This window comes from Sapajus apella, unplaced genomic scaffold (genome assembly GCF_009761245.1).
Source record: "Sapajus apella isolate SASKATOON/1434 unplaced genomic scaffold, GSC_monkey_1.0 scaffold7, whole genome shotgun sequence".
Lineage (NCBI taxonomy): Eukaryota > Metazoa > Chordata > Mammalia > Primates > Cebidae > Sapajus > Sapajus apella.
Genome location: NW_022436947.1, coordinates 34,918,993 through 34,931,819, shown reverse-complemented (window position 1 = coordinate 34,931,819; position 12,827 = coordinate 34,918,993).

The following is a 12,827-nucleotide window of genomic DNA, read 5'->3' as shown; positions in this document are numbered from 1 at the left end:
GATCCTATCTTTATCTCTTTGGATCTTTTCTGAATTTTCTCCAGTCTTTCCTGACTCACAAGAGGCACAGTCATAAGCCAGCAAATACCTAAATCTCTATAAACTTTATTTTCCCCATCTATAAAAAGATAAAGATCATTGTAGCTACGCTTTTTCATCCAGAGATTAAATGAGATGCATGTATGCTTGATACAGTGAACATTTAATAAAGGTTAAGTAATAAACATAATACTTCGTGATTCTTGGGGCCTATCTCCTATTTGTGTTTTTATCCATCATGCTTGTTTCTTTACCTGAAACCGCTGAATCTCTTCTTGCTCAACCCCAGCTTCTGCTTCTGTAATTTGTTTTTCTCCCTTTAGAAATGCTTCTTAATAAATGCCTCTGAGTCTGACTTCATCTTGAATTTTCCAAGGTAGTTTTTTCAGTGTCTGAAAATATGACAGTAAAAGAAAATGATTCAGGAGGGCAAAGAGCAGGGAAGCAGCTATAAAGAGTGGGCAGAGGGGAAGGGGAGTGTTGGCCTCTCCCTGGGAGCCGAGAACCCGGCTCCGTGTGCACACACAGGTTCATCCCCACTTCTGTCAATTTCTTGTTCCCATGCTGAGTTACTTAGAAAAGGAAGAAGAATGTTGCCTATTTGCTCATGTGAATTCACTTAAGAAACAGCCTCAGTGATTAGGTCTCAGAGCTAATTTGTCTACATGAAGCTTAGAGTTAAGCTTGGGAGTTTATTTTATTTGAAATTCAAAGGATGCGTCTCTCTTTGTCTTAAGGAGCTGAGAAACGCAGCTAGTTGCATCTAAGATGGTTTGTACTCCCATCCTCCCTTCTTGCTTCGGCAAGGATGGAAGAGCTGAGAGGATTTGTGCTCAGTTTCTCATGCAAAGAGCTACTCACAGAATTCCTGCCCTTTGCATATGCTAGACAAAACCAGGTTTCCCAGGGCGCTGCTTGCAGTTGTGTTCATGATTTAGGGAGAGGGGGCGGCGATAATAACTAAGATCAATTGGCGGTCACTATAAGCATTTTGCATGTATAATAATAGTAACAGCTAACACATAAAACGGTGCCTACTATGTGCCAGGAATAGTTTAAATTATTTTGTAACCATAACCAGTTTTTTTCTTTCATACTCCTCTGAAGCAGTAATTACTATTACCCACATTTTACAGAAAGCTTAAAGGTGGTTTCAGAAAGTTTAAATCTCTTGCTCAGGGTTATTCAGCTAGTGTCAGAGCCTGGATTCAAACTGATCATACGGCTCTGTGCTCTTAACTGTGCACTCTACCATCTTCCTAGGAGAGGGTTTTAGCATTAATATTCTTATGAAAAGGAGACTGAGGCAGGCAGAGAGGAAGGAGTCCTGGATTCCAGGTGCAGGCAGGAGACTCCAGAGCCTTGGGTCTTTGCTACCTCCTCCAGGGACATGCGGAGACATCTCCACATCCAGCATGTCACACAGCGAGTACCCTGAAAACCATGTGGGATGACATAACCCATCTGGAGTAACTAATGGCATGGTGCAGGGTACAGAGCTGTATTTAAGGTGCTCCCTAAACCCCAGCAGTCCTGATACTGCTTCTGGGGCCTGAAGGGGAGTAATGGAGGCCAGTGTTTGGGGGACAGAAGGAGGAAACCCTGTGATCAACAAATCATATGTTCCTGGTAACAGGAGCAGAATTCATGTGTGCTTTTACTGCTTCCTGAGCTCTTCTTCATTTTACCCCAGGGCCATTGGTCATGGTGTTCTGAGACTCTCTGGGGACCTGGAGCATTGATACCACAATCACAGTCCCACCTGAGAAATAAGAGAACTAGCAAGGGAAGACATCATTTAAAGTGTAATTTATTTATTTATATCTTGCCTTGTTCCCCAGAGCATTTATGACAGGAACAGAAATGCTTCACATGCTGGAAGAGGGCATCAGTTAGGTGTGTGTGACAGTGTGGTTGCACTCCCAGCTCTCCTGCTGTCCTTCCCAGGAACCATGGACAAGTGCCAGCATCTTGCCGCCACTCAGTTTCTCTGTCTGTAATTGAGAATGATGCCTTACCAGTAGAATTAGGGTAGACATTAATACCAGTTCACGTGAAGCTCCTAGCACTAGCCTGTAGTTCCTAGACTACAGAGGTGCTCAGTGGATAGTTATTATTATTACAAGGCATAGAATGACTTGACAGAAAGAAATCAAGGGGTGGGGTCATAAAATATAGCCAGGAATGAGGTCCATGTATAAATACCTGCCATGAAGTCACACTTTGTCAGGGCCAGTGTGGTAAGAGAAACCTGATTATTACATCACTCACAGTGTTCACAAGAGGAAAACAGTGGCTCAGGAGAGGCAGCTGCTCAGAAAGAGCTCTGTAGAGGCCTTCTGAGAAGGGTACTGTGGAACATCATGAACTGTTCTCAACAACTTCTTCAGAGGAAACCCAGTGATAAGTGCCACCGGCTACCCTTTAATAGAGGCGAATGGCAACAAGCCACAGCATAAGCCAATAGAAACCATTCCTGAGAGCCAGCATCATAGACTTTAGGCACAGAGCTTGCAGGGGCTGTGGCTTAACCAGGGGAACAACAGTGAGTGCTAACTGAGCATCACGAGGGCCAGTGACAGCGCTGAGCCCTCTGTATTGATCACCTCGCGTAAGTCTTACAACACCCGTATGAGATTGTAGCATGCTCATCCCCATTTTACAGATCAGTAAACTGAGGCCCAGAAAAGCTAAGAAAGCTTCCCAAGGTCACTGAGCTCATGATCCCTAGGCAGACTTCAAACCCAGGCAGGCAGGCGGGGATGCTCGGGAGCCTCTGCCACTGCCTTCTCTTGGAAAACTGGTTAGGACCGAATATCCCTGTGACAGTCCTTGATAAGGCTGTCCTTGACAGCCGAGCCTTTGACAAATCTTGGGCAGCAGTGAGTTTAAGGAAATGTATGGATCCTGATGAGTTCCTGAGGGGCCAATATTCTGGAGGGCTAGTTACTGTGGAGCCATATGTTTTACCTGTGGGCCAAGATGGGACCCAGGACTGGCACACTCCTGCTCAGGACCCCAATACAGGCTCTATTGGGGTAGAGTCCAACTGACATAGGTTCAGAAAAGGGGGTGGGCGAATAGGGAAGCAAGGCCAGGGTACACATAGAAAGTCAGCTCCAGTCCACTGCAGGACACAGGCAAATGGATGACTGAGAACCCACAGTTCATGTATCAGGGCTGCCATGATTTTAACTGGAAAAAGTCTCAAGGCAGTTAAGTTTCTGTTCCGGCTATTACAAAGAAAAAAAAAAAATGAATAGGGCCAGCTCAATGGCTCACACCTGTAATCCCAGCACTTTGGGAGGCCAAGGTGGGTGGATCATTTGAGGCCAGGAGTTCAAGACCAGCCTGGCCAGCATGGCAAAACCTGGGCTTTACTAAAAATAGAAAAAGTAGCCGGGCATGGGGGCAGGCGCCTGTAGTCCCAGCTACTCAGGAGGCTGAGGCAGGAGAATCTCTCGAATCCGGGAGGCGGAGTTTGCAATGAGCCAAGATTGTGCCACCACACTCCAGCCTGGGCGACAGAATGAGACACTGTCAAAAAAAAAAAAAAAATAGATGATATCCATAGGGTAGTTAGTGCACATCTCTTTTATTTGTGATTTTTGCCTAATATATTGGACCCCCTCAAACTATCAGACAAAAAACAGTTCCAAAGTCTTCTCCACCCTATAACCACCATCTTAGCAGAATATTCCAGAAAGGTAAATACAGTATTGTGCTATTTCTGCATGGTAGCCATTGCATGCTTGTAAATTCTGGCACAGCAGGACTCCAAGGCATACAGTGTTTTGGGCCCCTCTTCTTGTGTACCCAGATTAATGAGCAGAGTTCCACTCTTCCGTGAGAGCCGAGTCCTCCTCAAGATGTCCTGAGACTGAGCACTCACAGTCTCCTGGTCCAGGGTTGTCAGCATCCTGGCAGTGACTGCCCTGTCCCTGACATGTCACTCTGCTGTACATGTGTCTCCCTGCTGTACAGGGCCCCAGTTCCTCCGTCCTTTCTGGCTTAGGCAGTGTTTGGCTGAATGCAGCGGCATTGAAGCACAGCATCATAGGGGCAGTAGCAGAAGGCCTAATGTCCTGCCCTTTAGCCAGACTACTTGCCATGTCGCCTTAAGATCTTGCCTTGCTATTAGTTTTTTGGGCTTTGCTATTCTGTAGGAGCAGCTGTCTACTCAAATAACAGCTCCCTGCAATCCTCAAATTCTGGTTATTTCCCACCAGAGCACAATACAGCTCATTCTTCATTTTTCTTCACTACTTCCCAGGTTATACCCAGAGCCTGCATTTCTCACCTACAAAGTCCTATCAAGGCTCATGGTATTATTTCTTCCTGTAAGAGAATTTACGTCCTAATATGTGAAAGTGGCCATAGTCATGGCTTTAAATAGCATTCTCCCACTGCTACAACATGTGTATTAAAGCTTATAGAATAGGTGATAGTCAGGAATTAAGTCTGAAAAAGTAAGGACCAAATAACAATATAACAAAAATGACAAGAGATGCCCAAACAGTGTAATCAAGTAAAGAATCATGGTACCAAAAATAAGGGCAAGGAAGAGGAGATGGCTGATGGCGGGGATGGCCTCATTGGGCTCTCACGAGAGAGGCAAAGGTGGATTGAGTGTGAGGGATGGATGGGATGTGAGGAGCCGGGAGAGAATAGGAGGGTGTCACAGGGAGGAGAAACCCCGCGAGCAAAGGCAGGGAGGTGGCCTGACACGTTACCCACCGACTTGGAAGAGTGAGTAGGAGTAATCCAGGCCAGTGGGGAAGAGCAGGATTTTCATCAGGCCAGAAGGAGAAGAAGAAACCAGACTATGGAGACTCTGTCATTGTTTTCTGGTAGCAGTTCTGGAGTGAACAAGTTAATTGCAGTTCTCTGAGTATAAGACACTCAACAATGTAAACTGCTAGGGTGCAGCTCTCTAATTAAGACTATATTCTTACAACATGTGTTTGCTTATTACAGAGAGCTGTGATCACTGAGGGTGTCGTGACAACCTCATCTCGTGCACCAGCTGAACTCAGTGACACTAACATCCTGGATCCAGCAGATGAGAGTGTTATGTCTGCACTAACAGAGAGGCTGCCCAGGGCTGGAGACTGCTGTGCTCCAGAGGTGCTTGGTTCGCAGCATGGCCAGACTCAACCTGAGCGAAAGCCACAGAAATGTCTTGAGCTGGCTAGTGTTGGTTACGCCAGTGGTTCTTAAATTTCAGCCTGTGTCTGAGTCACCTGGAGAGCTGTGAAAACAGACTGCTGGGCCCCGCCCCCAGAGTTTCTGCCTTCGGTAGGTTTGTGGTGGGGGCTAAGGATTTGCATGTGTAACAAGCCTCCAGGTAATGTGGGTGTTGCTAGGTGGGATTTTGGAATCAGGTCCACTCTACAGTCCCAGTGTTAACTTATAAAACTCTTCCTCTCTAGTCCTTCTTTCTGTAAAGCTATGTCCTGAGGAACTTCAGATTTGAGAGAAGAGTGAACAGAAGTCAAAACGTGGAAACCGCTCAAATGTCCATCAACTGATGAAGGAAGAAATAAATTGTGGTATATTCATACAATGGAATATTATTCACCCATAAAAAGGAGTGAAGTCTTAATACACCTACAGCTGGATGAACCTTGAAAACATTATGCTATCCATTCTGCTTCAGGTTGGGAAAAAAATATGATGCTAACCTAAATAAGCCACATACAAAAGACCATATATTGTATGATTATATCATATGACCAGAATACATAAATTCCTAGAGACAGAAAGCAGATTAACTGGGGGAAGGGGAGGAATGGGGAGTGAGTCCCCATTGGGTTTTTCCCATTGTGATAAAAACAAGTTCTGGAACCAGATAGTGGTGATGGTTGCACAACATTGTGAATGTACTTAGTACCAGTGAATTATACACTTAAAGTGGTCAGTTTTGGCTGGGCATGGCGGCTCACATCTGTAATCCCAGCACTTTGGGAGGCTGAGGCAGGTGAATCACCTAAGGTCAGGAGTTTGAGACCATCCTAACCAATATGGTATAACCACGTCTCTACTAAAATACAAAAATTAGCTGGGCGTGGTGACACATTCCTGTAGTCCCAGCTACTTGGGAGGCTGAGGCAGGAGAATCACTTGAATCTGGAAGGCAGAGATTGCATTGAGCTGAGATTATGTCATTGTACTCCAGTCTAGTCCATAGAGTGAGACTGTGTCAAGAAAAAAAAAAAAAAAGAAAAAGGTCAGTTTTATGTAATGCCTATTTTATCACAATAAAAAATTACAGGAGTGAATGGAGTGTTGTTCTAACTCCCATTATGGGACCAGTTCTAAGCTATGCCCAAGGCCAATTAAATCAAAATCTCTGGAGGTGAGGCCCAGGCATCAAAAAAAAACTTTCAGTACATCCGCGGATGATTCTAACATACCATCAGGATTTCAAACAGTGGCCTAAAACCTCAAGGGCCAGGTGGGTTAATGACCTTGGTGCAAACGGACTTGACCCATGTCATAAGCAATGTGCTTTTCCCTTCTCCCATACTTGCTTGGGAGGGGATGTAGAATAGAACGGGAGGCTTTCAGAATCGAGTTTGTCCAGGATTTGAAAACTGGCTCCATCACCAACTAGCTGTGTGTCCTTGGGCAAACCACATCACCCGCCTGGGCATGTGTTCTAAGTGAAGGACACCATTTCAGAGGGTTTTTGTGAGGCACAAACGAAGCAGCCAATTTCCCAGCTTCACCAGTGTTGGACCCTGTTTCATCATCATCCCTTTCTTTCCATCCCATTCTAGACTGGAAAGGAGAAACAGTCTTATTTGCGTGAAGGTCCTAGTACTGCTGTATCTCGTGCTGTACATTCTGTTTTCTCCCTTCCCCTGAGGGTAAATTGAAGAAAAACTTCATAAGTCAGGGAGAGATACCTTTGGATCAGGAGTCAGTGATAACAGGTGAGCCCGATAATAATCCTTTTTGCACTCATGCTCAGATGTTATTTATGCACCAAGCTTTATAATGATGTAGATATACTCTAAGACAAAAACAGATAAAATTAACCTACAATTTTGAATCGTAAATAAAATTGTTTGGAATTTTCCATGTTTCTGGTCAGTCCTTAATCTTTGGTAATGTAAGGAATATATTTTTATTCAACTGTAATTGTGGCCATAGATGCAATTTTATACTCTGCATTTTTTTCACTCAGTATTTTATCTTCAGCATTTTTCATGTTTCTGTAGTTCATTATTGACATTTTAATGCCTATGTAGTATTTCATCGAGTAGCCTTACTATAATTTGATATTCCTCTATTAAGCCCTTTGCTTCTAAGTTTTCAATATTAGAAATTGTACATAATAAAAATATTTCTGCATATGACTTTTAACTTCATTTGACTTATTTTCTTTCTTTCTTTCCTTTTTTTTTTTTTTTTTGAGATGTGTCTTGCCCTGTTGCCTAGGCTGGAGTGCAGTGGTACAATCTTGGCTCACCGCACCCTCCGTCTCCCAGTTCAAATGATTCTCTTGCATCAGCCTCCCAAGTAGCTGGGATTACAGGCGCCTGCCACCACACCCAGCTAATTTTTGTATTTTTTGTAGAGATGGAGTTTCACCATGTTGGCCAGGTTGGTCTCGAACCCCTGACCTCATGATCTGCCCCCAACTTGGCCTCCCAAAGTGCCAGGTGAGCCACTGTGCCCGACCTTGACTTACTTTCTTAAAATAAATTTTCTATGTTACTGGATCAAGGGGTGTGAACATTTTAAGGTTCTTGAATTCAGTATCAAATTGTTTTGGTAAAGGATTGTACAAATTTACACTGCTACCAGCAGGGTGTGGGTGTATCATTTTCAACAACTTCTCAGCACCAAATTTCATCATTTAAAAAAGGTTTACAGATTGTACATAATTTATTTTAATATAAGCTAATAAATTACTGTGTCTAACTTTTGGGCATGCATAAAATTTTTTCTCCATTCCTTTTTTGGTGGCATCCCTACAATCTCATAAACTGCTTGAGGGTGCTTTACAAACCTTGCACATTGCAGAAAATCAATAATTGCTTTTTGAAACAATAAATAATTCAGGGAATCCCTCCTCCCAATAATTCTTCAGTTTTGATAATAGCAGTGGGTTTTTGGTTGTTTTGTTTTCAAGATAAACTAAATCACACTTTATTTCACTGATGTTGGCAGCCCCAGAGGACTCCGTTTGCAGGAAAAAATATATGAAGATTTTCATAGGTGGGGAGTAGACCTCTCCCACACAACAAGAAGAAAGCAGCTAAATCATTGCTCTTTTCTCCCCTCTCCCTGCACTCCCGTCGCATTTCCTGTCTACTCCCGAAGAGCCAGCTCAATAAGAGCTAAGGAAAAGCTATTTGTAGAGTGCATGGGAGGAAAAAGAACACAAATAGGCTCTTCCTAAGCTATTGAGCTTAGCGTTCACTCTTTGCGGCCAGAAAAGGTTCAGGCACACCCAGGTGTGTGTCCGAACTACTTGTACTTTGGTACCCATTGATTGGGACAGTTCATACCGATGAAAAGCTGCTGAGAATTCAGTAATTGCTTTTTAAATCCATATTTTAATTTCAGTAACGTCTACATACATTTCAAAAACAGTAATAAAAAATATGCTTGAGGCCAATTTATCTGGCTACACCTATTTGTTGTATATTTGCATCTTAGATTCCTTAAATGTCCTCTGCACAAAGGTTAGGAAATGGTGCTCTGACAGTCAACCAGTATCTTCTTAGAACTAAGGAGTTAACCACATAAGAGGACTAGAGAAGTCATTGTAACTAATATTTTGTTACTATTTAATACAGTAACCTGACCCTGCTAGAAGCAAGGATTCCACCTCAACTTTTAAAGATAGCTAATTTTAGAAGTCAGCTTCCTACCAGTTCACCATTTTCTCATTGGTGACAGCAACAAACAATTAAAGGCATTTCTTAAATGTCTTGCTGCCTGAAATAAGATGTTTTCCAATTAAAAAGTAACAAACGCCTCACCTCCCCTCTGCTTCCTTCCTTGGCTGTGACATCTTGACATCTCTCTCTGTTTCCTGTTTTATCTAAGACCGAGCTTACCTGAAAACAAAATAGGTTCTATTGGGGAGGGATTGTTTGTGACTTTAGTTTTTAAAGAAAATTTATGCTGGTGGTTTGCAGAAAGTTGACATATATCCCAGGGTTCCCTGTCAGAGGGCAGCAGGGTCCCCATGGGTCACATCGTTGCCTGGACAAGGACTCTTTGTACCCTGGTCATGCCTGGGATTGTCGCAGGGACGGGGTAACTCACTTATTCACATTCTTTCTCCTTTCCTGTTTCCTTCAAAGACACCCTGGTCCTAGCTGACTCTACTTAACTCTTCAAAATTCAGCTCAACATATGTCAAGTTGTACATTCTTAAACTTAAGGAAACAGAAAGGTTATAACCCAGTGGTTTGCAAGCCTGGTTTTTCATCAGAGTCTCCTGGTGAACTTTTAGAAAATCCATATTCTTGCCCCCACGGCCATTCTGATTCATTAGGACTGTGTGGTCATGGGATCTGCATTTGAACAAGCTCTCTTTGTGTTTCTGACGATCAGGCCAATTTTAGAACACGAAGCTAGCCAGGCTCCCAGGGTAAGCCCTCCTTGATGATCATCTCTGGCAGGTGGTTGTACAACCTCCACTGTAAAACCTCCAGCCGTGGGGCACTCACTACTTTTCTTGAGTGGCCTGAGTTGAGACATTCTTCCTTGTGCTGGATGGAAAGGCATTTCCACCACAAGAATTGCTACCTGTTGGTTTCAATTATGCCTGTTGGAGCAATACCATAAAAAAACTATTCTCTTTCCCCATAATAACCTTCCAAACATTTTAACCTCTCAAGCAGTTATTGTTTCCTTCGCAGGATCTCTCTTCCCTTTTCCAGACCCTTAGTCCAGGGCCCTTCTCTGATTATGGTTGGAGTGAGAGTGTTGATATGCCAGGTGTTTTAGATCTGTCTTTTAGATAAACTCTTGAAGGAAATTTATGGTGTCACTGTCTTCCCCGTGTTTGGGATGAGAAGACCAAGGGCCAGAGAAGTGATATGACCTGCCCCAGCTCCCACAGCTAAGTAGCTAAATTGAAATTCGAACAATCTTTTTAACTCCAAATGCCACATCCTCGACTAACATGTTATGCTTCAGATTTTTCCTTTCTTTGTTTTTAAATGCAAAGTAATAAATGCTAAATGTGCATTAAATCAAGATATATAAAGTAAAACCCTCCCTTTAAAAATTCTACCTTAGAGGCTGCCACTGCCAAATTTGCAAAGGCCCTCTGAAGCCCACTCCCACAAGCTAGAGGCTGTAGTCACAGCAGAGGGGAGCCACCTCCTGAGCTCCCTGAACACCGTCTTCAGTGACTGCAGCACCCAACTGCATTGTGGGCTTGGAGCAGTGGGTCGGTTTCTTTTGACCTTAAAGCAACTAGACCCAGCGTTTGTTTGTTTGTTTCAAATGAACATGTTAGTTCAGATGTTACTCATTTTGTATCCTTGCAAATGTGTTTTTTTGTCTTAAAAGGACTTTATATTTATCTCCATTATTTTTCTTCTTGGTTGTGACCCATTATTCCAACTTACACAGATCTTTCAGTCTCTCAATTTAATCACCAATTAAATTATCTAGCTCAATGTCATCCTCAGATCTTAATAGGTGTGATGTCTCTCTTTGTCCAAACAATTGATAAGAGTTTTTGTTAAAGGTAGGACCAAGGACAGAGTCTGAACACTTGTAGGGGAATTAATCAGTTAATTAATACTCCTGGGCTATAGTTATTCAACCAAATATGAACACACCCGATTATATTATCATTCAGTGTTGTCCATAAGGGCATGAAAAATTAGATCAAATGCCTTTTTGTCCACAGCATTTTCCTGATTAATCCAGTAAATTTATTCAAAAAGGGAAGTATGTATTCAATTTTATTTTTGCCAAACCTGTATGAGTTCCTACTTACCATCACCTTTTCTTCTTGGGGTTCATAAAGTATCTCTTTTATGGTCTCTACAAGAACTTTGCTGTAGATTGATATCAAATTTACATTTTGGTTGGGCTTCAGGTGACTCATAAAGGGGCTGGGTTCAGGCTGGGATGTGTGGAGCCTGGAGGTGGCAAGGCCAAGGCCAACAGGGATAGTGAATAGAGGCCTCAGTGATAAGGTGGGTGGTTGGTTAAGTGCACAGGTGATAGGGCTGCCTAATTAGGCTAGGGAATTGGCTAGCTGTTGGCGAGGTGAACTGAAGAATCCACCGTATGGATGTGTCAAGGGGCAGGGAAAGAATAAGAATGGAGTCAAGGTAGATGTCTCTTCAGGGAGCAGCCAATTGGGCAGAGAAAGGCTGGAGGCTGAATTTTGATTAATATACACTATGGTAGAAACCATGAAAGCCCAAGGATCTGGGAGGCGGAGCTGATGTAAGTCAAAAGTGAGGAATGGCCTTGGGGAAGTGAAGCCTCATCAGGGCTTGTGATGAGACAACTGTATTCCTTGGCTCAGCAAATGATGCCAACTACTCAGTTGTCCAAACCAGAAACCTGGTGTCCTCCTGGAGTCCTGCTGCTCCCTCAGTCTCCCCATAGCCACTTGAACTATCAAGTCCTACAATTCCTACCTCTAATAGTTCTCAACGCCCATTTCTCTCCATTGCCCTATCACCCTTGCCACTGTCATCTCTTTTTCCCCCCATTATTTTATTGTGACAGAATGTAAATAACATAAAATTTACCTTCTTAAGAATTTTTTTTTTTTAAGATGGAGTCTCTCTCTGTCACCCAGGCTGGAGTGCAGTGGCACTATCTTGGCTCACTGCAACCTCTGCCTCCCAGATTCAAGTGATTCTCTTGTCTCAGCCTGCTGAGTAGCTAGGATTACAGGTGCACGCCACCATGCTCAGCTAATTTTTGTATTTTTAGTAGAGATGGGGTTTCACCATGTTGGTCAGTTTGGTCTTGAACTCCTGACCTCAGGTGATCCATCTGCCTTGGCCTCCCAAAGAATTTTTAAGTGTACAATTCAGTGGAATTAAATACATTTACTATGTTGTACAACTATCACCATCATCTGTCTCTGGAATTCTTTTCATCTTATAAAACTGAAACTCTGTACCCGTTAAACAGTTGTTACTCAGCTTCCTTTTCCCAAGCCTCTGACAACCAACGCTCCACTTTCTATTTCTATGATTTTGACTGCTCTAAGTACTTCATATAAGTCTGTTTATATAGTATTTTTCTTTTTGTGACTGGCTTTATTTCACTTAACATGTCACTTAACATATCACGTAACATATTACTTAACATTTCACTTCACATCTTCATGCATGTTGTGGCATATGTCAGAATTTCCTTCCTTTTTAAGGCTAAATAATATTCTTTTGTATGTATGTATCACATTTTGTTTATCCAATTATTCGTTGATGGATTACTTCCATTCTTTAGCTATTGTGAACATTGCTGCTATAAACATGGACATACAAATATCTCTTTGAGAAGTTGGATTAATGGATCATATAGCAATTCTATTTTTAATGTTTTTTATATACTTTATTGCATTTTAGGTTTTGGGGCACATGTGAAGAACATGCAAGATTGTTGCATAGGTACATGACAATGTGGTTTGCTACCTTCCTCCCCATCACCTGTATCTGGCATTTCTCCCCATGCTATCCCTCCCCAACTCCCCACCCCCCCCCGCTGTCCTTCCCCTAGTTCCCCCCCACAGACCCCAGTGTGTGATGCTTATTTTTAATATTTTGAAGAACCATAAT